General features: G+C 49.5%; 1 pseudogene; it reads right to left on the bottom strand.

Annotated features, from left to right (window-relative positions):
- Nucleotides 1–19,900: 19,900 nt before the first annotated feature.
- On the bottom strand, nucleotides 19,901–22,679 carry LOC119970805 (annotated as a pseudogene).
- Between the last annotated feature and the right edge of the window lie 598 nt (nucleotides 22,680–23,277).

Here is a 23,277-nt window from a genome sequence, read left to right on the forward strand (position 1 = left end):
GCAATAAAGTGTTCAACTAGCTAAACGCCATTCTGACAAATGTAGGCAGGACCTAACATGCCAATCTAACTGTGGGATACCAATCTTTGTCAGAGATAAAGGGACAGTGACTGAGTTCAAGATTTATGGATCCAAGTCTGAAAACCAAAAGATAAATTTGGAAACAAAACACCCTTCAGCCAGGTGGATGTGGAAGGCAAGCAGCCAGATTCTCCGTCCCGGAGACTGACACTCTCTGGACCATCCAGCAGTGCCAGTAAAAAACTGCACAACCTCATCAGGGCAGCCAGGGTGAGTAGGCAGCACTGTGTCCCTGGCACCAGCCCCTGTCTCGCACGCCAGTTACTCCACCCACCGTCACTCAGGGGGCCGCCGAATCCCCACCCTGCATCACTTGCCGGCGCCCATACCAGCCGCCATGGCTGGGTTCCCTGGTCTCTGAAGCCACCCCCTGGGCTGCATGTGTCGGACTGTCTAACTCTGTGCGTTTTCTGTTTCCCCTCCAGGGGAAGGCCGCTCACAACTGCCAAGAGGGGGAGAAGACTGGAGTTGGACCGGGGACCTGCAGCCCCTCACTGCAGCAGAATAGAGGGCACTGGACGTAGTCGGTGGGCCAAAGAAAGGGCAGTGGTTGGCTCCGGGTAAAGAAGCGCGATCCCGCTGAGTGCGGTACCCCATGTTGCAGATGTCAGCCTCCACCACCACTCCAACACTCACACTACCCCCACACCACCACTACATCACTACCCCCACACCACCGCTCCACCCCCATGCTAACCACCCCCCACACTCACACCACCCCCACACCACCACTACATCACTACCCCCACACCACCGCTCCACCCCCATGCTAACCACCCCCCACACTCACACCACCCCCACACCACCACTACATCACTACCCCCACACCACCGTTCCACCCCCATGCTAACCACCCCCCCACACTCACACCACCCCCACACCACCACTACATCGCTACCCCCACACCACTGCTCCAACCCACGCTAACTACCACCCCCGCTTCACCACCACACCCACTCCCCATACAGCCCCACCACCCACACACGCCCCCGGCCCATGATGTAATCATGCGTCTTGTCTTGTGTCTTGCAGGAATTGCTGCTGATGGCACGGGTCCTCCTAGTGTCTACCAACTTTGACCACAGCCAGAACCCTGTGTGCCGACCTGTGACGAAGATGAAACCATCACTGACGGGAGCTCTGAGGAATGCACTCACTTCCTGTCACAGCTGTCTCCAACACCCTCCACCATTCCAGAGACACTCCCCTTGGTTGGGCACATTAGTGAAGAGGCTCCTAGAGCACTATCTGTTGCAGACCACGTACATGCTCCGGTACAGCAGGTGGAGGCTGGAACTCCCAAGGGGGCGCACAGTCAGAGGGCGGGCTGACCCCAGGGACGAGCTGCCGCCCAGCCGGGTTTTGGACGTCTGGAACGGAAGGTCCCATTGATTGTGGAGATGCAGTTGCAGAGCCAGGGACTACATGAAACGGTTGTTGGCGAGCATTCAGCACCCAGGCCAACAGAGCACAGGTGACATCTGCAGTCGATGCCTTGGAGTGAAGGTCTCGGCCATGAATTGACAGGCCCAAGGCTTGGGGCAATCTGTGCAGGTGTTATCCAAGGCCCCGGACAGGGCTGCTCTATCACAGGCAGGCATATGCCAGATCCATCTGGACATTGCAGCAGCTCTCCAGAGTGTGGTCCAGTCATAGCGGGGCCATGGCTGAGAATGTCGGCGGCATTGCTCAGGCGCTGGCCAATGTGGTACAGACACAGAAGGAGGTGGCCCAGTCCCAGAGGTAGATGGTGCAGTCCCTGGCTAATGTAGCATCGATCCAGAAGCTGTTAGCACAGTTGCAGTATGATGTGGTGCAATCCCAGAGAGAGGTGGTCCACTCCCTGTGCTCCATGGCCGCAAGCGTGCAGACCTTGGTCGAGACTAGAGTGGGCCTCAAGGACTGGTAGCTGCAGGTATGCCGCAGGGGTTAGCTTCACTCGCACCCCCATCCCATGGAGAAGCTTGAGGGCCATAGGGCAACTCAAGGGAGGAGGAGGTGATGGGGCCAGTGACAGTGACTCCCACAGGGGAGGTGCCGGAACACCGCAGCTCCTCCTCAGACTCGCCACCTCCTGTCCCCGGCGCATCACATGGGTGGCGGGCGGAGCAAGTGGCACCACCTGAGCAGCAGCCAGGTCCATCCAGGCCCGGTCATCCTGGAAGATGGTCGCCAAAGGAGACACAGGTTGCAGGGTGGGTATCACAGCAGTCCGCCTCCACTGCTGATGTACCACCTGGTGATCCACCTAGACATAGCGTTAGGGCCCGTAAGGCCAGAAAAGTAGACACCAGTTAAGTTGGAATGGGTGGAGGGCACAGTATAGCAATAGGGGCTAGGGCACAAACCTGTATAAATTTGTTCACATTAAACACTTGTGCACAATGCTACAACCTGTCTTGGTGCTATGTCAGAAGGGTGTGAGGGCAGCATGTGGCACAATGGATAGCACTGGAACTGCGGCGCTGAGGACCCGGGTTTGAATCCCGGCACTGGGTTCGCTGTCCTTGTGGAGATTGCACATTCTTCCCATGTCTATGTGGTTTTCACCCCCACAACCTAAAGATGTGCAGGTTAGGTGGATTGGCTACGCTAAATTGCCCCTTAATTGGAAAAAAAATTTAATTGGGTACTCTAAATTTAAAAAGAAAAAAAAATGTCAGAAGGGTGTGAGGGATGGGCTGGTCTGGGCTGGCCGCAGATGGAGTGCAGAGGGCCGGTGGATGGACAGACGTTGAGGGTGAGATTGGCCCGGGAAACGCAGTCCAGCCCACCCCCCGCCATATTTCTGAGTGAAACCCCTTAAGATTTGTGAAGAGTGGCCTGTCATCTGCAGGCGCACATAGGGAGACATTCAGCCCGTTGATCACCCCCTGGACCCGGGGCATCTCAGCGATGCCGGCAAACCCCGCTGCCTGGGCTTCCTGGTACACTCGGTCCACACTGAAATGGATGTGTTATGCTGACCGGGCATATAGGCATTCCATGACAGCGCGGATGCACCTGTGCACCAAGCTCTATGGGATTCCAGACAGGACCTAACATGGTGTCTGCAAGGATCCCATCAGGTAAATGTTCAGGTGGCCATCACCTTGATGGTTACCGGGAGTGGGTGTCCTCCCCCATTGCTCTGCAATGCCAGGTGCATCATGCTCCGGCAGATATGTCGCACTGTCCCCATGCTCAGCCAGTCTTCAATGGCATGCTCGGTCCGGAACTCCTCGAATGACAGGCACTGCTGGTACTTACGAGGTCTCCTGAAGCACCTCCTTTACGCCTCCTCCTCCTCCTCGGCCTGTTGGACGGCCAGCTCTCCAATCGCACCGGCTGCCTCTTATTCCTCTTGGCAAGCTTCACTGCTGCAGTATCCTCCTCATCAAGCAACTCAGGTTGCATTGCCGCAGGGCATCCCCCAGGGCTCCGGCGACTAGGAGGAAGGCAACCTTTGCTGGTTGAATTCCACTATCCATTGTCTGCAGGGGGTGTCTGGCTGACATGTTTGCATGGTGTATACCCCCTGTGCCCAACCAGGTCCGACGGGCTACACAGTAGCCCCGGTTGGCACTGTGGACCCTGTCCTCGCATGTCCCCCTCGCACCTCTCCCATCTCCGCACCCCAGGCCCTGTTGGTGCCCAGCACTCATCCCTGCTGCCAAGGGGCCCATTGGCTCATACTGCCCTTGCCAGTGCCCTTGCCCTGCTCTTACAGTTCACGGACCCTGTCCGGCGCCCTCTCTGTCGGGGCTACAGTGGGTATTGCCCTTGTTTGGGCTACATGATGCCCCGTTGGTGGGTGGCGCAACCAGGAGAGGATTGGGGGTGATTGGGGTTCGGTAGCGTAGTTGGGGACAGATGGATAGGAGGGGTAGTCGAGGGGTCTGGTGCTACCCAGGAGTTAAATTAGGTTTTAATCTGTCTAACATTTCTTGGATAACTATTCAGGTCAGTATGTTCCGAGTCTACAAATCTAACTCAGAGTTGGAAACATTCGTGGAGGGTCCCAGGGAGCAGGGCTATTGCCCATTGAAAGTCAAAACTTCCTGGGCAATTCTCACATAGGTCCACACATTGAGCCTTCCAAAAGGTCCTGATGTGCATCTCAGTTGGATATCCAGTGTCCGATGATCCGGAGACCAGGCGGTTTGGCCCAATGTATCCTACGCCAAGTTCAAATCAAAAATGATGTTTCACCACTGGCTCTCACTTTGGCTTATTCAAATGAAACCAACGGCCACTGGGCGGGCAAGTCACATGTGCAATCATAGGGGAAACCATTTGAAGGCAAAATCCAGAAGAAATAGCTTCCACATAAAGTTCCTTGCAAAAAATAATTTCCAATGCCAGTCCCGTCTGTTACATGTTCTGGAAATAGTGAGGAAATACACCCTAAGTTTAGTATCCTTTGGCTTTTCACCAAAGCTAAAATTACAAAGTGTGAATGTACTCAGAGCGACTTGTTCCTATTTTGACAGAGGGATGGGAATTTCTATTTTACTAATGAATGACTCAGTTTAGTCTTAATTTTGCTCAAAGAAGTTTATTATCATTAAGAAACTCTTACAGTTACAATCATAGGACAATAATCTAAGTTTCCTTTGTACAGTGCTCTAGCAGCAAAATATGAATTTTAAAGAATGCAAATGTGTAATATCTAAATTTTATCTAAATGTTGTTCGAACACACTTTCAAGTTTCTCGTTTTTTTTAGCACGGTAGGTAATTAACGTGCGTTGAGCAAATGTTCCCCACTATCGTTAAAAATAAAATAGGAAAAAAATGAGAAAATAAAATAAAGACAACTTTGAAAACATGCCTTACTTTGTCGTCACCCTCTATATCCTTTCAGCAAACTTCTTGCAGAAATAAGTGCTTCCAGAAATCTCTGCAAAAATATCCATAAATGACGCAATTTGACATGGATGTGAAGAATTGTTAAAAATACAGGACGGAATAGCGATAGCAGATGGCATGAGCAAGGAAGCAGATGGCTGTTAAGATGATAAGCTGATAAAATGATCAGCTGGAAAGTCCATGTGCCAGGTTATTATTGGTAAATCATCCAATCTCAGGATGTGACTTATCCCTGTGTTGGATTTCATTGGGCTCAGTGCGAACTCAGAACATGAAATTCTGGTTGATCAGAATAGTAAATAAATCTTACAGTAAGTATGATCTCCATCTCCCCGTGTCTGCGTGGGCCTCACCCCCACAACCCAAAGATGTGCAGGGTAGGATGATTGGCCGTGCTAAATTGCCCCTTAATTGGATATATTTTCAAAAAGTAGGATATCCATTTACCATATTAAAAGCCACTGAACTTTGTGTAATTTCAATCGTAAATTAGCATCTTTTTTTAATACATCCTTTCACGGGATATGAGCATCTCTGGCTATGTCAGCATTTATTGCACATCCCTATCCACCCTTGATAGTAAGGTCTGTTAATATTGCCGTATGCCTCAGTGACGAAACAATCCTCCGCAGCTAAGACATGATTCTATTGTATAAAATGCAAGTTGTGAAATTCGGATCAATAATGTGGTGGTTCTATATTGCGGTGATGAAGCTGAACACCCTCCTGAAGATCGCACTGCCCCATTAATTACTTCCAGCCTGACCCCCGTTTGACGTACCTTTTTGAGAAAACCCCATGCCAGTGTACCCATAACTAACATCATTTAGAGGGTCACACACCCAAATTGCAGATATTGTAATTTTCAATAACATATTCTATTGAAAAGTGTTTTTGTCAGTTTCTGGATTTGGCTGGGAGTGTTCCTGCATCCTCACAGGGAGGACAGAGGGGTAGGTTAGTGGCCCATACAAAAGTAGCAACAATTATTGTAGCAGGAGTGGCAAAGTCTCTGGGTCCACGGTGCAACAGGGAGGTGAAGCAGAGGCGTGAGCTTTGAACCATGCTATCTGCCAGCCAGATTCAGACTACTCTCTGCTCCTTAATAGTGTTGGGAATCTGTCTGGCAGACCAACTAATGAACCCAGCATTTTGGTGTGCATGCCCATTGGCATTCTCCTGCATGCCGTTCCATTAAGATTCTCATCTGAATCACTGTGGCAGAACATGTCTCTGGCCTTGCCTCCAGTGGGCTGGCACATGATTTGCCCTTTACCCCTGGTGTGGGGGCTGGCCACACTTGTCCAAATGATTCACCATGGGCTGACGATGACACTTACCAGCCTCCAGACGGACCCTCATTATCAGGATTATTCTATTGCTTTGCCTCCACTGCTGAAATCTGCTGCCGTTGGGCAAGTGGCAATTCTCGGGCCATTGAAAGCAAAAACTTAGAAGGAAGGGGCTGGCTTGGGAAGCAAAATGTTCACAGTGACAGAATCTGCTTGTGCATTATTCCACATGGCAGTGTGAACTGCGAGTTGAGAAGGGACATAAGGCAGAAACGTACTGTCATTCTGAATGTTCTCAGTAATGCCCACTGCCACAGGCACTGCCACAGCTGCCCCCTTTATGCAAAGAACCATATCCTGCATAATAGAACTCATGAGATACAAAAGCCCTTGTGCCTCTCTAGTTTTTCACTGCTTCCTTCTACTGCAAAGGAGGTGGCAGAATGTTAGTGAATGTGCCTGGGTGATGTTCCTGCCATAGTTGAATAGTTGGAAAAATGTGGAGAGGTGGGTGTGGGGGTGAAGGCATTGGTAGGTGAATGCAGAAGCAGGCAGCAGCACATCTAATGCTCATTGTTACCCTACAATCAGGTAAATGAAATGACAGCACAACATTTTCACTTTCATTGGAACTGCATGGGCAGGTCACAAATTCCAACTTCACCATGCCTGAATATCATTGTTGACCAATTATTAGCCCACATTGTTTTACATTGGAGAATGGACATAAAACATTAATGCGGGCATAGGTGCCATAAAAGAAACATTTCAGAGGCAGGGAAGAATATATCATGAATAGAAGTGTGTGCACGCATATTTGAAGAGCATGATATATTCTGACAACTAAATCGTTCACACAGCCTAATACCAGATAATTCCTGTTTTCTGAAGGAGTACCTTTCTGTTAAATACCTCAGCCAACGTAGAACTACGATTGTCAATGATCAAAGGGTTACTTTCTGATTCAGAAGTACTACTCTGTTGTTAGGTGCCTTCCTGTAACCTTAGCAAGTAATGTTATCAGTGTATGAATACCAGTATATACTGATAAAATGAAGTTTATAGTTCTCCAGCTAAGATTCTTGCATTATAGTGGAATCTTTGGTCATGCTACTGAAAAGAAAGTGTGGAATTTGGGTGTATTTTGATACTATTGTAAGATGATGAGTTGATTGTGGTTTGTTAATTTCACTGTGTTTTGTGGGGAAGTTCTTTAGGCAGCACCTTCCAAATCCATGACAACTACCATCTAGAAGGGCCATGACCTGGAAGCTCCCCTCTAAGTTACTCACCATCTTGACTTGGAACTGTATCACTGTTCCTTCACTGTCGCTGGGTCAAAAACCTGGGACTCCCTCCCTAACAGCACTGTGGGCGTATCTATACCACATGGATTGCAGCGGTTCAAGAAGGCAGCTCACCACCACCATCTTAAGGGCAATTAAGGATGGGCAAGAAATGTTGATACTTGGAGATCCATGGCACCTTTGAGGACCACACCAGGATGACGGGTTGGGCCTGGTGAGATAAGGAGTACCCGCTAAGGTCCTGGCTGATGTGCCAGTGCGGAAGCTGGAGATCGACATGGAAACCCGCTATAACAAGGCCCATGCTGCCACCCGTGCTGTTTCGATGCTTGGACGCTCTGGTGGTGCACTGCAGTACACCCAGCAGAGGGTCTGTGGTGATCTTCTGTGTCCTCGACAACCTGGCATAGCAGCGGAGCGATGTGCTGGAAGAGGAGGGACGTGCTGTCTCATCTGAGGACGATGAGGAGCGGCCGGACCAGGGGTGGCTAGAGGACAAGCCCAGAAAGGACTTGCAGGAGCAACCGGAGAATGAAGGACAGGCAGTGGCGAGGTCTGTCATGCCCAGAGGGCCTGGAAGGCCTTCATCCTCGCCTGCTCCTCATAGGGCTTCAGCCTCCCCCACGCCGCCCGCCAACTCCCCCCCCTCCATTCACTCCCTCCCTCCATTGACCAACTGTCTTGGATTACTTCAAGGGTTCTTTATGATCCAGACACAATGTAATGAAGAGAACAACAACAGAAGTTTGTCTACTCTACTTTATCAGCAAAGAATAATTCAAATAAGAATATAATATGAAAATAATTTAAAACATGAATGTAACACAAGAATCTCACGCCCATCTGCTCATCAGGGACCCCGGGGGTCAACGGTGGCTTCGAGATTCGGCTCCCAGCACCTGTCGGGACTCAGGTCCGAGGTGAAGTAAAACGAATGAGCAAAAGGGCCTGATATTTATACAGTGAAGTAAATACATCTAATAGATAAGCTAAGCAGCTGAGAAAGTCAGCAAGATACATGAGAACACCTGAGTCGTGCCCCATGTTCCAGTAAACATCCTGGCCCTGAAAGGCTGCCAAGTATCCTCACAGCGAGCAAAATTAACCCATCCATTATGGTCCCTCCCAGGATACTTGGGAGCATTCAGAGTTGTCTTTGATGGTCCCTTTGTGCAGGAAGAACCTTCAACACAGGAATGGGTGCTTCTCAAAAACCGGTGACAAGCAATTAGAGTTAGTAAAAATAAAAGTTAGTGGTAAAAAGGCCTCTTGACATCCTTTTTACAGATACATTTGCTTGTCAAAAATACAAAATATATATAACATACATAGATTATGTGTTAACTAAATTTAAACAAATGCCATTTTAACTTGTGAGTAACAGTTCCAGTTTTCACAGGATAAGACCTTACTCTTCCACCCCTTATCTCATTATTATTCTTGATCACTTTCTTCCTCTCACCCTTGAGTGGGGTGATCTGTGCAGGGAGAAAATTCACTTCTCTGTTTTTGTTTTCGATTGCATTTTATTCCGTAATCTATGGTAGTTTGAATGTGATCTCTGGATAATGGATTGATGTCCCTTTCTCTCTGACACTCCTCATTTGCAAATCATCTCACTCAAATATTAACAAAAAGAAAAAAGAACAAAGAAAAGTACAGCACAGGAACAGGCCCTTCGGCCCTCCAAGCCTGTGCCGACCATGCTGCCCATCTAAACTAAAATCTTCTACACTTTCTGGGTCCGTATCCCTCTATTCTCATCCTATTCATGTATTTGTCCAGATGCCCCTTAAATGTCACTATTGTCCCTGCTTCCACCACCTCCTCCGGCAGCGAGTTCCAGGCACCCACTACCCTCTGTGTAAAAAATGTTGCCTCGTACATCTCCTCTAAACCTTGCCCCTCGCACCTTAAACCTATGTCCCCTAGTAATTGACCCCTCTACCCTGGGGAAAAGCCTCTGACTATCCACTCTGTCTATGCACCTCATAATTTTTTACACCTCTATCAGGTCGCCCCTCAACCTCCGTCGTTCCAGTGAGAACAAACCGAGTTTATTCAACCGCTCCTCATAGCTAATGCCCTCCATACCACGCAACATCGTGGTAAATCTCTTCTGCACCCTCTCTAAAGCCTCCACATCCTTCTGGTAGTGTGGCGACCAGAATTGAACACTATACTCCAAGTGTGGCCTAACTAAGGTTCGGTACAGCTGCAACATGACTTGCCAATTCTTATACTCAATGCCCTGGCCAATGAAGGCAAGCATGCCGTATGCCTTCTTGACTACCTCCTCCACCTGTGTTGCCCCTTTCAGTGAGCTCATTCAAAATAACATCATGCATGGTCTTAAAATATTCTCCAGCTCTCCAAATTTTCTGTACCCATTTTGTGGCTATTCTTCACCAGGTTTACCTACTACCAGGCCCTTATTTGTTCTTATCCAAATAATTTACCCTGTCACTTCAATTGGTTCGACAGGTGTTGGTGTGCTTGATTCTATCCTTATTATTTTAAAGTCAGTTTCCCTATGGAATACATGTCAGTGCCTTGATCACTTAGTAATTTTGTTTCACTCTGCTGGCCCCCTTGACCATTTCCTGCCATGCTGTTGTCAAGTAGTGTGCATGCATGTGGCCTGCTCTTCAATGCTTATTGGCAAGCCTGCCTATTAGTCACTTCACATGTAATTCATCTGCACACGCACGCAGTGCCCCCCATGTCATACCACACATTCTCCAACCTTTTGTGATCTTATCAAAAGATCTCAAAGTTGTTGCTTATCTTTCCATGTATGGTCTCGATGGCTTGGGCGGTGGCCAGAGTATCAGACTTTGTTCTCTTAAATAAAAGCATAGAAAAGGACACAGGCATTACCAAGAGAAGGTTTATTAATTTACTAACCTCCTCTGGACTGTCCCCTTCATTTTAATGCCAGATTGAAATATTCCATTGATCTGCACCCAATATTCCAATTCCCATTTCCTGTTTTGATTTCCTGCCTCAATTGTCTCCCCTCAGTTACTTAATCCAACTCCAACCATGAGACCTGGAGAAATCTTACAGTCCAATAAAATATATTCATGTTGAAAACAAAAATCAAACATTTGATTCCAGGCAGTAGCATTGTGATTGCTTGTTCTTTGTCTTCAATTGCATCTGTTTTTTTAAGGTAACTTGCGGAATTACATTGTCATTCTACATCCCAGGATTGTCCCAAATTCAAACAACAGTGTTGTTGGCTTTCAGATTTTTATTAATATCCATTTCATCTCTTCTTTGTCTTCAGTTGTAGAATCTCTTCTTCAACAAAGAGGCTTTGTCCTTTTGTCCATGGACACCAGCTAAACTGCAAATCTTGTTCCACTTGCAAGTACCTGTAAAGCAAAACACAAAAGATCCATTCCGCTTGGGCAAAATAGATTAATTAGTCGGTCCATATCTGACAATTCAAACTTAAAATTTGTAATTCCCAATTCCTGTAAAAATATAAATACATCTTCAGCTTTTAACAGGCAAGGGTTAATTCTCTGCTTGTTTGAAAAATGGGCAGAGTAAAAGTTTTCAACTGGACACCATTACGTCACCACCTCCCTTTGTTTGGATCTAAGAGAAAACATGATCAGCGGACCTGTTTTCTTTAACAATCGCAACTTTACACTCCGATCTCAAAGTTTTCCTGTCTTTCCTCGTGTGTCAGTTGTGTTTGGAATCATTCTTTTTTTGAATCTGACAAGAAGTTTTAACACAAGATCAGTTCAACACAAGATTGACTCTCATCATTTTAGATATCCCAAATTCCAATAAATCCCATCAAGTTAAAATGATCTCACTCTTACATGTGTGAGTTTGTATTTGGATTAAAATTCCCACATGTTGATCAAAAATGGACTGCGATCATGACTCTGGCCAGAAAAATATGACTCCAGGTTTTGTTAGCACTTTGCTCAAAAATTACTATTTTGATAGAAAACATGAAAGCTTGAAACAGACACACATGAATCTCATTCACACACAAGCAGCAAAACATATAAACCTTAACAATAACATGACTCTACAACACCCACATATTCATTTGATCATAAAGTTAAAACAGTTAATCATTTCTGCTTTTAACGGCCACCATTGAGTACCTATAAATTAACACTTAAATCTTATATCGAGTAATTTAGACACATGTTTCAGGGCAACTTAAAAAATCTATTAATTGCCTGCTGAAATAGGTTTTTTAAAATTTAGAGTACCCAATTCATTTTTTCCACTTAAGGGGCAATTTAGCATGGCCAATCCACCTAGCTTGCACATCTTTGGGTTGTGGGGGTGAAACCCACACAAACACGGGGAGAATGTGCAAACTCCACACATACAGTGGCCCAGGGCCGGGATCGAACCTGGGACCTCGGCGCCATGAGGCAGCAATGCTAGCCACTGCACCAGCATGCTGCCCCTCCTGCTGAAATAGTTAACTTCTGTGCTCCAATTTTATTTTCCGACAAAGAAATCTTAACATTTCACTTGTAACTTATTTTGGGAGAATTCAAATTGAATCACTGCTAAACTGCAGCCTGACCTTGACCAGACAACACAAGCTGATTTCTCTTGTCAGTATCTGTTTGCGCAGTATTTTCAATTCCCAGACTCTTTTAACATCTTTCAAGGGTTTCCCGCCTAATTTCTACTCCTAAATAGAATTTTTAACCTCAGGGTCTGCTGGTCACAGATCATGGGTGGAATTCTCCGACACCCCGCAGGGTCGGAGAATCGCTCGGGGCTGGCATAAATCCCGCCCCGCCGTGGCCGGAATTCTCCGCCACCCGGGAATCGGCGGGAGCGGGAATCACGCCCTGCCGATCGGCGTGCCCCCCGTGCCGATCGGCGGGCCCCCCGCGGTGATTCTCTGGCCCGTAATGGGCCGAAGTCCCGCCTCTGACAGGCCTCTCCCACCGACCTGGTTTCAACCACCTCTGGTGGCGGTGGGATTAGCGGCGCGAGCGGGCCTCCGGGGTCCTGGGAGGAACACGGGGTGATCGGACCCCGGGGAGTGCCCCCACGGTGGCCTGGCCCGTGATCGGGGCCTACCGATCGGCGGGCGGGCCTTTGCCGTGGGGGCACTCTTTTTCTTCCGCCGCCGCCGCCATGGCCTCCACCATGGCGGAGGCGGAAGAGACCCCCCTACCGCGCATGCACCGGGGTGACATCAGCGGCCGCTGACGTACCGGTGCATGCGCGAACCGACGAAGGCCTTTTCGGCCAGCCCCGATGCCGGGCGGCGGGCGTCAAAGGCTGTTGGCGCCAGTTTTGGCGCCAGTCGGCGTGGCGCCAACCACTCCGGCGTGTGCCTAGCCCCTAAAATTGCGGAGCATTACGCACCTTTGGGGAGGCCTGATGCTGGAGTGGTTGGCGCCACTCCGCTATGCCGGGACCGCCCGTCCCGCCGGGTAGGGGAGAATCCCGGCCCACATCATAAAGAGAGCTAGGGAGTCAGGGGCACAGATCTGCACGTCTATCACCCCACTACTGCCAATCATCTCTTTCCTGAGCTGTCTTCACGCCCTCTGCTAACGTTAGTTTTTAATGTTTTACCTGCAAGAACAGAGAATTACCTCTTGCCTGTTAACAAATTAGTTACTGAGCCGAAACCCGAGCCCGCCGTAATTCCATTCTGGAACACGGTAAGTCTTAGGTTCAGGTTCCTTAGGTTTCTGTGTCTGTCCCTTTCTCTTAGACATTGCTACTGAATCCTGCCGACTACACCAGATATGTCTTGGATTACTCCAAGGGATTTTTATGATTCGGACAATATGTAATAAAGAGAACAATGACAGAAGTTTGACTGCTCTAGTTTATTAGCACAGAATAATGTAAATAAGAATATAATATAAAAACGCTATAAAACAAGAATATAACACATGAATCTCACGCCCATCTGCTCATCGGGGACCCTGGGGGTCGACGTCAGCTTCGAGATTCGGCCCCTGGCACCTGTCGCGACTCAGGTCTGAGGTGAAGTCCACTGAACGAGCAAAAGGGCCTGATATTTATTCAGTGAAGTAAATAGGTCTAATAGATAAGTTAAGTAGTTAGAAAAGTCAGCAAGATACACAAGTCTGGACATCTGGTGCATCATGTTCCTGGCCCTGGAAGGCTGCCAAGTATCCTCAGAGTGAGCAGAATTAGCCCATTCCTTACACCACCCTACCGCCCCCCCCCCCTTCCCACTTACTCTGTTCCACCCTCCCAGTGTCTGTGTAACATCACCATGGGGTGATGGGCCTGTGTCGGCATAGACAGCAAGTCAATATACAAGGCAGGAGAGTGGTGAACACTAACTGTGAGGTTAGCTCTGGTGCTCCTCAGATTATGCCAAAGTCTGACTCTTGCCTTTCTGCTGACAGTGCGCTCACGTCCATCAGCTGAACGGGGTCTGCACGGGGGTTCTCAATCTAGGACCACTGTGCCTAGGGGGCAGGGGTTGGGGGGAGTGGAGGGCAACAGGGGGTGGGGATGAAGGCAGGTTCGCTATGCAAAATAAAGTGATAGAGGTTGCACATGTATCTGGTGTTAGATGTTTAATGATGAACATTTGAACCTTTTATTGTCCCTAAGTGCAGATAGTGCACCACCCCTCCCCACGTCCCACTCAGTGATCCTCAATCTTCTTAATCTTCCGTAGTCTGCCATCAGAGGTGGAGGCAGCCTGCTGCTTCTCGCGTCGTGTGGCATTTGGTGCCCTTGGCGGAGGTCCCCTGGAGGGCCTGGAATCAAAGGGCCCAGGCCGATTTACCGATGTCACTGGCATCGCTGTGCCACCCTGTTTTGCCCACTGACCTTGAGATGCACCTGTGTCAAGAGGGGGCGTTTCGGGTGAGGTGGAGACAGCAGTCGCCTCCCTGGTGGCAGGCACTGGATCGGCCTCCAGCGCTCCCTCCTCCTGGACGGTGCCCAGAGAGCCTTGGAGACCTCCATCGGATGGAGGAGGAGCTGGAGTGAGCTCCAGAGGCCTCTAAGTCACCTGGATCTGCCAGTCCTAGAACCTTCCCATTGTTTGCACCATGTTGTTGACGTCGTTAGTGATGCTTCTCAGTGACTGGGACATGCTCTGGAGTGTTTCAGCTATGTCCGCCTGCATCTGGTCCATGCTCTGCAGTGCCTCAGCAATGCCCACCTGTGCTGGGACACATCCCTCAGCGACTGGGACATGATGTCGAGGCCCTCAGCCATAGTCATCACTGACTGAGCCACGTCTTGGGCACAGCCACTCAAGGCGCTGGCATCATGCTCCAGATTTTCCACTGCAGTCGCCTCCCTGGCAGTGTTAGCTTCAACATCATGCATTGCTGGCGCCATCTCCTGCACCCGTAGGCTTCGTGACTTCTGAATCTCACGGCAGTGCCCCAGAGTCTTGCCCAGGACCCATTTTTATCAGCCAGCCATCTTTCGGAAACCATGCCAGTCGACCTTCATGATGCACGCCTGCCAACCTTCGCATCTGACTGGGACTCAGATATGTCCTGGGAGACGCTGACTTACAGCTGCTGACTCCCTTGGACGTTCCTGCCTCCACCTGATGTGCATCAGCAACTGCGAGGTACTCATCAGATTAATAATAATAATAATAATAATCTTTATTAGTGTCACAAGTAGGCTTACATTAACACAGCAATGAAAAGCCCCTAATCGCCACATTCCGGCGCCCGTTCGAGTACACAGAGGGAGAATTCAGAATGTTCAATTCGCCGAACAAGCAGGTCTTTCGGGACTTATGGGAGGAAACCGGAGCACACGGAGGAAACCTACGCTGACACTGAGAGAAAGTACAGACAGTGACCCAAGCCAAGAATCAAACACGGGTCCCTGACACTGTGAAGCAACAGTGCTAACCACTGTGCTACTGTGCCGCCCCAGAAGCCTGTCCACTAGTGTCGCCCACCGAGGTGTGTGCTTCTGCGCTGGTGGAAGGTGGGGATGACATCTGTGGCGCTTCGATGATGGTGTCCTCAGAGCTGTCCTCCGAGATGTTCTCTTGGGTGGCAGAGTGGTGGTGCACCCCATATGACCCAGCATCATCAGGTGGAAATCCCGTGGGGGAAGGGGCATGTGTTCAGTGGAAAGGAAGGATCATTCTGTCTGTCGTGAACAACTCACTTAAGACAGGTCATCTGAGTGAAGGGGAAGCGGATCCTCACCTCTGCGGCACAATCCAACCTCACTGTTAGTGACTGCCCTCTCCCCGGCCAACTCCGTGATCTCCAGGGCCCATTCTCCAGAAGAGGTGGGGACTCTGATGTCTGGAACTCCGCCACCTGCCTGGGCTCTTTCACGTCTATTATGGGCTAACTTGTCCTGCGGGAACAGAGAAATAGCATTGTGAGCTATGTGCTTGGTACATTGTTGAGGGTTGTCTATGGCAGATGGCACTGCACCTGGGAATGGAGGGTTTGTGCTGGTGGGTGCCAGGCTGTGCTGGGGCACAAACATTGTGATCGGTTGTGGGGAGGGTACGAGGTGCCAGAGGCTGAGCTGTTTGGCAAGGGGGGGGGGGCGGGGGGGGCGGTGTGGGCTAGATTCTGGGGGGAGCAGGCAGGCTGAACTGATCCCAGGAGACCAGTATCAGCTTACCCTTGTGTTCCGGTGGAGGTCATTGATCTTCACTGTATGGTAGTCTTCCTGGTCATGCTGCCCGAACTGATGGCTGGGGCCATTGCCTCCCACATGGCATTGGCGACCCTGCTGCTGGTCTCCAACCTCCTTGGGAGAACAGTGTGCCTCACCTCACCACAGTATCCAGAAGCCTGACCAGGTCAGTACCCCTGAAATGTGGGGCAGGTGCACTGACTGGTGGAATGAGTTCAGAGGGAGTGTTTAAAAGCAACTCACCCTTGTTGGTGGGGAGCTGGCAGGCATGTAGGACAGCCAGCACCAGCGTGAATCTGGTGGGGAAGCATTTTCAGCACAAAGTGCCTTAAATACGGGCTGCGATCTCACTGAGTCGGCTTCGGGAAACACCCAGGAAGTCATGCCATATATGAAACTTAGAACTTTTAAATCGCACCTCATATATACAAGCTGTCAGAGAAAGAATATTCAATCCATTTTGCTAATGTAAAGTAGGCTTACGTTTAGAAATACAAAACAAAATCTTCACTATGTGCTGAAATTTTAATTGTGGATTTTCTACCTCCGATACACCAGATAAAATTGTCGCCAAATACAGGACAATCATAATTCAATGAAATAAGTCCAACATACACATAACGTGAGATTATTGTATGGAGGAGACGGTGTGAGTCTCAACAACTCCAATGTCCTTTTGGAGAGCAGCATTGGATAGATGGGCCAAATAGCCTCCTCCATTGCACCGACCACCCTATAACCAGGCAATATCCACAGCTCTCGCTGCAGACCATTCATAATAAATAAACCTGAACATAGGAATTTAAATGTTGGGGAAGTAACAACCACCAGAAATATGCTTTAAAAGGAATTGGTAGCGTATTATTAAAGATTTATTTTTTGCCAATATGTCAAGAAGCACCTTCCTCTTCTACTTCAGCTGAGGGGCTGCTCAATGTGTTGGCTGCTTAGGAGCTTTTCATCCGGATCCCATCTTGTCAGTGGGAAGGGGGTACCAGGCAGGGCCTTGGTGGGCGAGGGGTAACCCACGAAAGTATGGGAGTGGGAAGGTCCTAGATTGTGTTAACATGACCGAATGTTGTTGTAAAGGGGATGGAAACCATTTCCCGCTTGGCGAATGCCCAATGTCTGCGGCGCTCATGCCCCTTCTCACCCCGTGACTTTGGGCACCCCCCCCCCTCCCCCCCATCCCAGCCCATGGATGACATGCTGCACCTGCGAGGATCTGACCTCTGCACACACACTAAAATACACAGAGAAACCTTTTGCCATGCAAAAGGCATCCTGACTCACATTCCACTGTCTATCTCTGCAAAGGAAACCGGTAAATGTCATCTTGATTTAGATCCATCATTCCCTCGAGCATACATTATGGAACAGACAAAGGGGATATTACTTTATTGTTGGCAGGTTGCAGTTTATTTGTCAGATTTGTCGTACATTTTGGGGTCCCCTGTCATTTGGAGGCCCCATGCCGCTGCACGGTTTGCTTCACAGGAAATCCGCCAGTGGACCGTTTCTGGTTTGAAATAGTTGAACTCAAAGTTGAGTCCATAAGGCTGTAAAGTGCCGAATGGAAAGATGGGGCACGCAAATCGTACAGTAATGGCTGTTAGTAAATCATTAACGGACCTGACCCAGTAGTCTCCATGCTCCGTTTCTGCCAGCGTGGTTCACTTGTGGTATTTAAAAACAGGAACCGGGCACCGTGGCTGCTAAGAGTGAGAGAGAAGGTAAGAAAAGTCTCCAAAGGCGTAACTGTGGGCTCTCAGTTGCAAAGCTGGCTGTGGGGTGACTGCCAGGACCGGTGAGAGTAGCAGGGGACAACCAGGAGATGGGCCATGGGCCCAGGGTGTACTTCTGGGACTGGGGTGTTGGGGAAAGGACCAATATTGCCGCATTCTGCAAGGCAGGCAACTGGCTGCGCATTCCACTGACTGCCCCTCGTGACTCTTAAATGTGCCCAGAGCCACCGGCATTATGGGTGCCCTTGCATGCCCCAGGAGCCCCCAGACCCCAGCCAACCCATCAATGGGACGTGCATGGTCCAACGCAGCCAGTGTTCCACATGCGTTGGCACCACTGTAGCCACTGTAGCCACCTAAAATGGACACTGAACTAAACAAAATGGAGAATCGCTAAGACTGCAGGGAAAAACAGTTTAGCCAAGGCAGCAGCCTGCAAACACTCATTAGCATTTTGCAAGCAGCAAAACTAGTTTCTGGCCAGGTGGAAGATCTCAAACCAAAGGTGATAATGGCAGAACGCTTTACATACTAATGAGGCAGTCCAGATCTAGGCACACACAATGGCAACATTTGGGTTTGAATAAGATACTTTGAGTGGGTGTCCAGACAGAGCGGCACCAGAAGTATCCACTATAGAAACCGCCCCCGCCATCAAGAGAGACCCTCACATTGGAGGAATTCAAAAGATATCGATTGGGAGCGATCCAATCGATACCTGAAGGTAAAGCCCGCCCAGGAAAAGGCAAGGACATTGGGGACCCCTATAAAAGATAGACCCCCACCCATGGTCCTGTCTGTTGTTTCGTGCTCCGGCTTTGACCAAGAACTCCAACCTGTATCCTGACTCCAGCCGTTGAGCACCAGCCGCCGAACCGTAAGTGCCAATACGACGCTCGCTACGCGAACCAGGCCCTCTAAACCCCCAGTGACCAGCACGCTCTCTGAAGGTTGCAGACCAAGACCGGAACGAAGGCCTCGCTCCCTGACCTTGCCTGTTCCTGTTTAGTTAAGTATTCTGATTGCTTAGTTTAGTCATAGCTTAGTCCCTTAGCGTGTGCATGCGTATTTATTATAATTGTATAATAAATATTGATCGTTTGGTACTTACTAATCGGTGTATCGTTTTATTACTTTGAACCTGACCTTGGAATATTTGTGAGGTGTCTATACGGCATCTGGCGACTCCTGAGCTGAAAAATACATACATAGAGCCTAGTAGTGTTAAGCACACGGCCTTTAAACGGAGGCGTGTTAATACACTCCAATAAACGCGTTTTACACCCATAGCAAAACGTGCAACACCACTCAGTGCACCCGTTCGAGGCATTGTCCCACTGAAGGGGGTTGTCGTGATCCATGGGAGGCAGGAGTTCCGTCACCACACCAATATTTATTTACAATAACGATATTACAGGAGCAGCTACCAACAGTGCTGCTGGCAGTCCAGTCAACTTAAGACTGCTCACAAAGCCTACACAGGTGATGATATGGGCCCCCTCAATGAGCTTTCATTGAGGGAGCTCATACTCCAATTGGCCAACCAATAAAGCCAATTGGAGTTCATTACACCCCTCCCCCACAAGATCCGAGGAATTCCTGCCAGCTGGCATTCCTCTGAGCTTCTTCCTGCTCCTCATGTCTGGGTCTGTCACCTCTGTGTTGTCCGCCGGGTCGTTCTACGAAGTGGGCGGGGTGTACCTTATATGTGCACGTCTTTTCCTTGACGACCTCCTTGGAAGTTGTTCTTCCTCCTCCTCGGGGAGAGGTATCGCGGCGGCCTCGTCGAGTGTGTCCATCTCCGACTGTGATGACTGGATGACGGTGTCTGGAGAAATTGCTCGGGGCTGGGGTGTGGGTATCCTTTCCGTCTGGGCTATCCCATCTTGAGGCGGTCCTGCTTCGCCTGCCTCCAGGTGTGGTTCCGCTGCCCTTATTTGGTCTAGGTGTTTCTTCAGCACCTTACCTCCTATTGAAACCTCATAGGATATGGGCCCTGTTTGGGACTCTACCGTGCCTTTGACCCACGTTGGTCCATTCCCATAATTCTTGATCCAAACCGGTGCCCCCACCTGGAAATGTCTCTGCTGCCGACTATTATCATGCCCCCTGCGTTGGGCCTCCTGTTGTTTCTCCACTTTCCCCGTTAAATTTGGGAAAAGGAGACTCAGCCTCGTTCGCAGCCGCCTTCCCATTAAGAGTTCAGCTGGCGGTATGCCCGTTGTGGAATGCGGTGTGGTCCTGTAATCAAACAGCCAGCGGGAGAGCTTTGTGTATATTGACGCTGCCGGCTGCTTCTTGAGTCCCGCTTTAAGTGTCTGGACCGCTCTCTCTGCCAGGCCGTTGGTCGCTGGATGGTAAGGGGCCGTTTTGATGTGACGGACTCCGTTTTCCTTCAGGAATTTTCCAAATTCCCCACTTGTGAATGCTGTTCCGTTGTCCGACACCAATACCTCCGGAAGTCCATGTGTTGCAAACGAGGCCCTGAGCTTTTCAATTGTCGATGCTGTGCTTGCCGTGTTTACCCGGTGGACGTCCAACCATTTGGAGTGGGCGTCCACTATCACCAAAAACATTGAGCCCATGAAAGGGCCGGCGTGGGCAATATGCAGGCGGGTCCACGGTCTGCCTGGCCATTCCCACGGGTGCAATGGCGCCACTGGTGGCACTCTTTGCCCCTGTTGGCGCTCCTGGCACCGACGTACCAAGGCTGCTATGTCTGTGTCCAAACCTGGCCACCAAACGTAGCTTCGAGCTGGCATCTTCATTTTAGACACCCCTGGGTGTCCGTGATGTAACTCAGTTAAGATTGCCTGACGGCCCTGAGCTGGGACGATTACCCGGGCTCCCCATAATAGGATACCGTCTTCTACGGTTATTTGGTCCCTTCTGCTCCAGTATGGGTGCATCTGGGGCTCCACTGGTCTTTCCAGTTCCCCTGTTAGCAGTAAATGCTTCATCTTGGCTAAAACTGGGTCTTTTTGCGTCCACAACCGAATATGTTGTGCGTCTACTGGTAGGGTGTCCAAAAAATTTAGAGTCATTGCTGTCTCCTCTACTTTCGGTATTAGCGGCGGAGTGTCCGGGAGGGGAAGTCTGCTCAAAGCATCTGCATTTGCTACTCGCGTTCCCGGTCTGTGCTCCAGAACGTATCTATACACCGCCAGTAGCAACGCCCAGCGTTGGATTCTAGCTGATGCAATCGGGGGTATTGACTTGTCTTCTTTTAATAACCCTAATAACGGCTTATGGTTTGTCACTATGGTGCATTTCCGCCCGTACAGATACTGGTGAAATTTTTTTACTGCGAATATCACCGCCAGTCCTTCCTTCTCGATTTGGGCGTACTTCCTCTCAGCCATCGCCAAGGTCCTCGAAGCATAGGCTATTGGCCGTTCTTCCCCATTCCTTCCTCTATGGGCTAAGACGGCTCCTACCCCGTAGGGGGATGCATCACAAGTGACCACCAACTCCTTCCTTGGGTCATAATGCTCTAGGACATTTTCGGATGACAGCTGTTCCTTAATGTCCCTAAATGCTCGGTTTTGGCGGGTGGACCATTTCCATTCTTGCCCCTTTTTTAGTAGCTGGTGGAGGGGTTCTAGGATGGACGCCCTATTTTCAATAAATTTTCCATAATAGGTTACCAACCCTAGAAATGATCGTAACTCCTGGACCGTGGTGAGAGCTGGGGCTTCTTTTATTGCCCTTACTCTGTCTTCTAATGGATGTAAGCCTGACTCGTCTACTTTATATCCCAGGTACGTCACTTGTGGGGCCAGAAAAACACATTTTTCCCTTTTTAGCCGTACGCCTGCCTTTGCAAAACGCCTGAGCACTTCCTCCAGGTTCCTTAAGTGTTCCCTGTTTGTCCTACCCGTGATTAAGACATCGTCCAAATAAATCGCCACCTGCGGTAGTCCCTGCAGAATATTTTCCATCGTACGCTGGAATATAGCGCAGGCTGATGACACTCCAAAAGGTAGCCTAGTATAACGAAAAAGGCCCTTCAGGGTGTTGATCGTAGTGGACTTCTGGGAGCCCTTGTCCAGTTTTAATTGCAGGTAGGCGTGGCTCATGTCGAGTTTCGTGAACAAAAGCCCACCTGCCAATTTGGCATATAGGTCGTCTATTTTCGGGATTGGGTATTTGTCCAGCAGTGCGTATTTGTTAACTGTCTGTGTTGAAATCTCCACAGAGACGTATCGAGCCGTCTGGCTTCAAAATTGGTACCACCGGCGCTGCCCATTCCGAGAATTGTACTGGTCTGATAATGCCGTTGTGCCGTAACCTTTCTATTTCGTCATCTACTTTCTTCCTTAATGCAAAAGGTACCGGCCTGGCCTTACAAAATTTCGGAAGGGCTTCTGGGTCCACGTGCAAAGTTACTTTGGCGCCTATGATTTCCCCCAAACCTCCCTGGAAGACCTCCGGGTATTTTTGGAGTACTCCACTCAACTGCCCGCTTCCACTCTGGAAAATTTTCATCCAATCTAATTTTAGGTCTTTCAGCCAGTTCCGTCCAATTAAGCTCGGTCCGGAGCCCTCTATTATCGTCAACGGTAATCTGAGCAATTGTTTCTCATATTCCACAGGTACATGAGTCGTGCCTAGAACTTCCAGGGGTTCCCCCATGTAGGTTTTAATTTTCATCGATGCTTTTGTTAGGGTTAGTGGCTGGAGTCCATCTGTGATTTTTCTAAATGCTGCCACTCCCATTACTGATACGGCCGCACCTGTGTCTCTTTCCATTATTGTCGGCCGCCCATTCACCCGTGGGGTAATCCTAATGGGTTCTGCTTTCTTCGTTGTAATATTATATAATTGTTCCCCTTTGGAGGCGGATGGGGCGTCTAGGTTGTGTACTTCCCTGCGTTCCCACCTGCTATTCCTCTTTTGCCACCTCCTTCTAGGGTTTCTGTCGTTGTTACCCCACTCTGTCTGGTGTCAGAAACGGTCCTTCTCTGTTGGGGGAGCCTCAGCCGGTACTTCCCTCTGTCTCCAGTTAGTCCTGGCAGACTTGGGGGCAGTTCTGGGGTTTTCCTTTTTCCCTCTATTCCTCAGGTTTTTCCTGAGAGCGGCTATCTGGTAGCAGGACCCGTTGTGGTAGTCCCTCTCACAGGTATCTACCTCCATTGGCGTGCCCTGTAGTTCCTGCGCCCCACTTGCTGCCTTTTCTAGGGACAGTGCGAGCTGTAACACCTGCCTGCAGTCTAGCTCCGTTTCCGCCAACAGGCGTTTCTGTATTGTGAGGTCGTTTATACCACACACTAACCGGTCCCGAAGCATTTCATTTAGCGTCGGGCCGAACTCACATTTTTCCGCCAGCCTTCTCAGGCGGGTCAAGAAATTCGTGACTGACTCC

The sequence above is a fragment of the Scyliorhinus canicula genome, chromosome 8 (genome assembly GCF_902713615.1).
Source record: "Scyliorhinus canicula chromosome 8, sScyCan1.1, whole genome shotgun sequence".
NCBI classification, from domain to species: domain Eukaryota; kingdom Metazoa; phylum Chordata; class Chondrichthyes; order Carcharhiniformes; family Scyliorhinidae; genus Scyliorhinus; species Scyliorhinus canicula.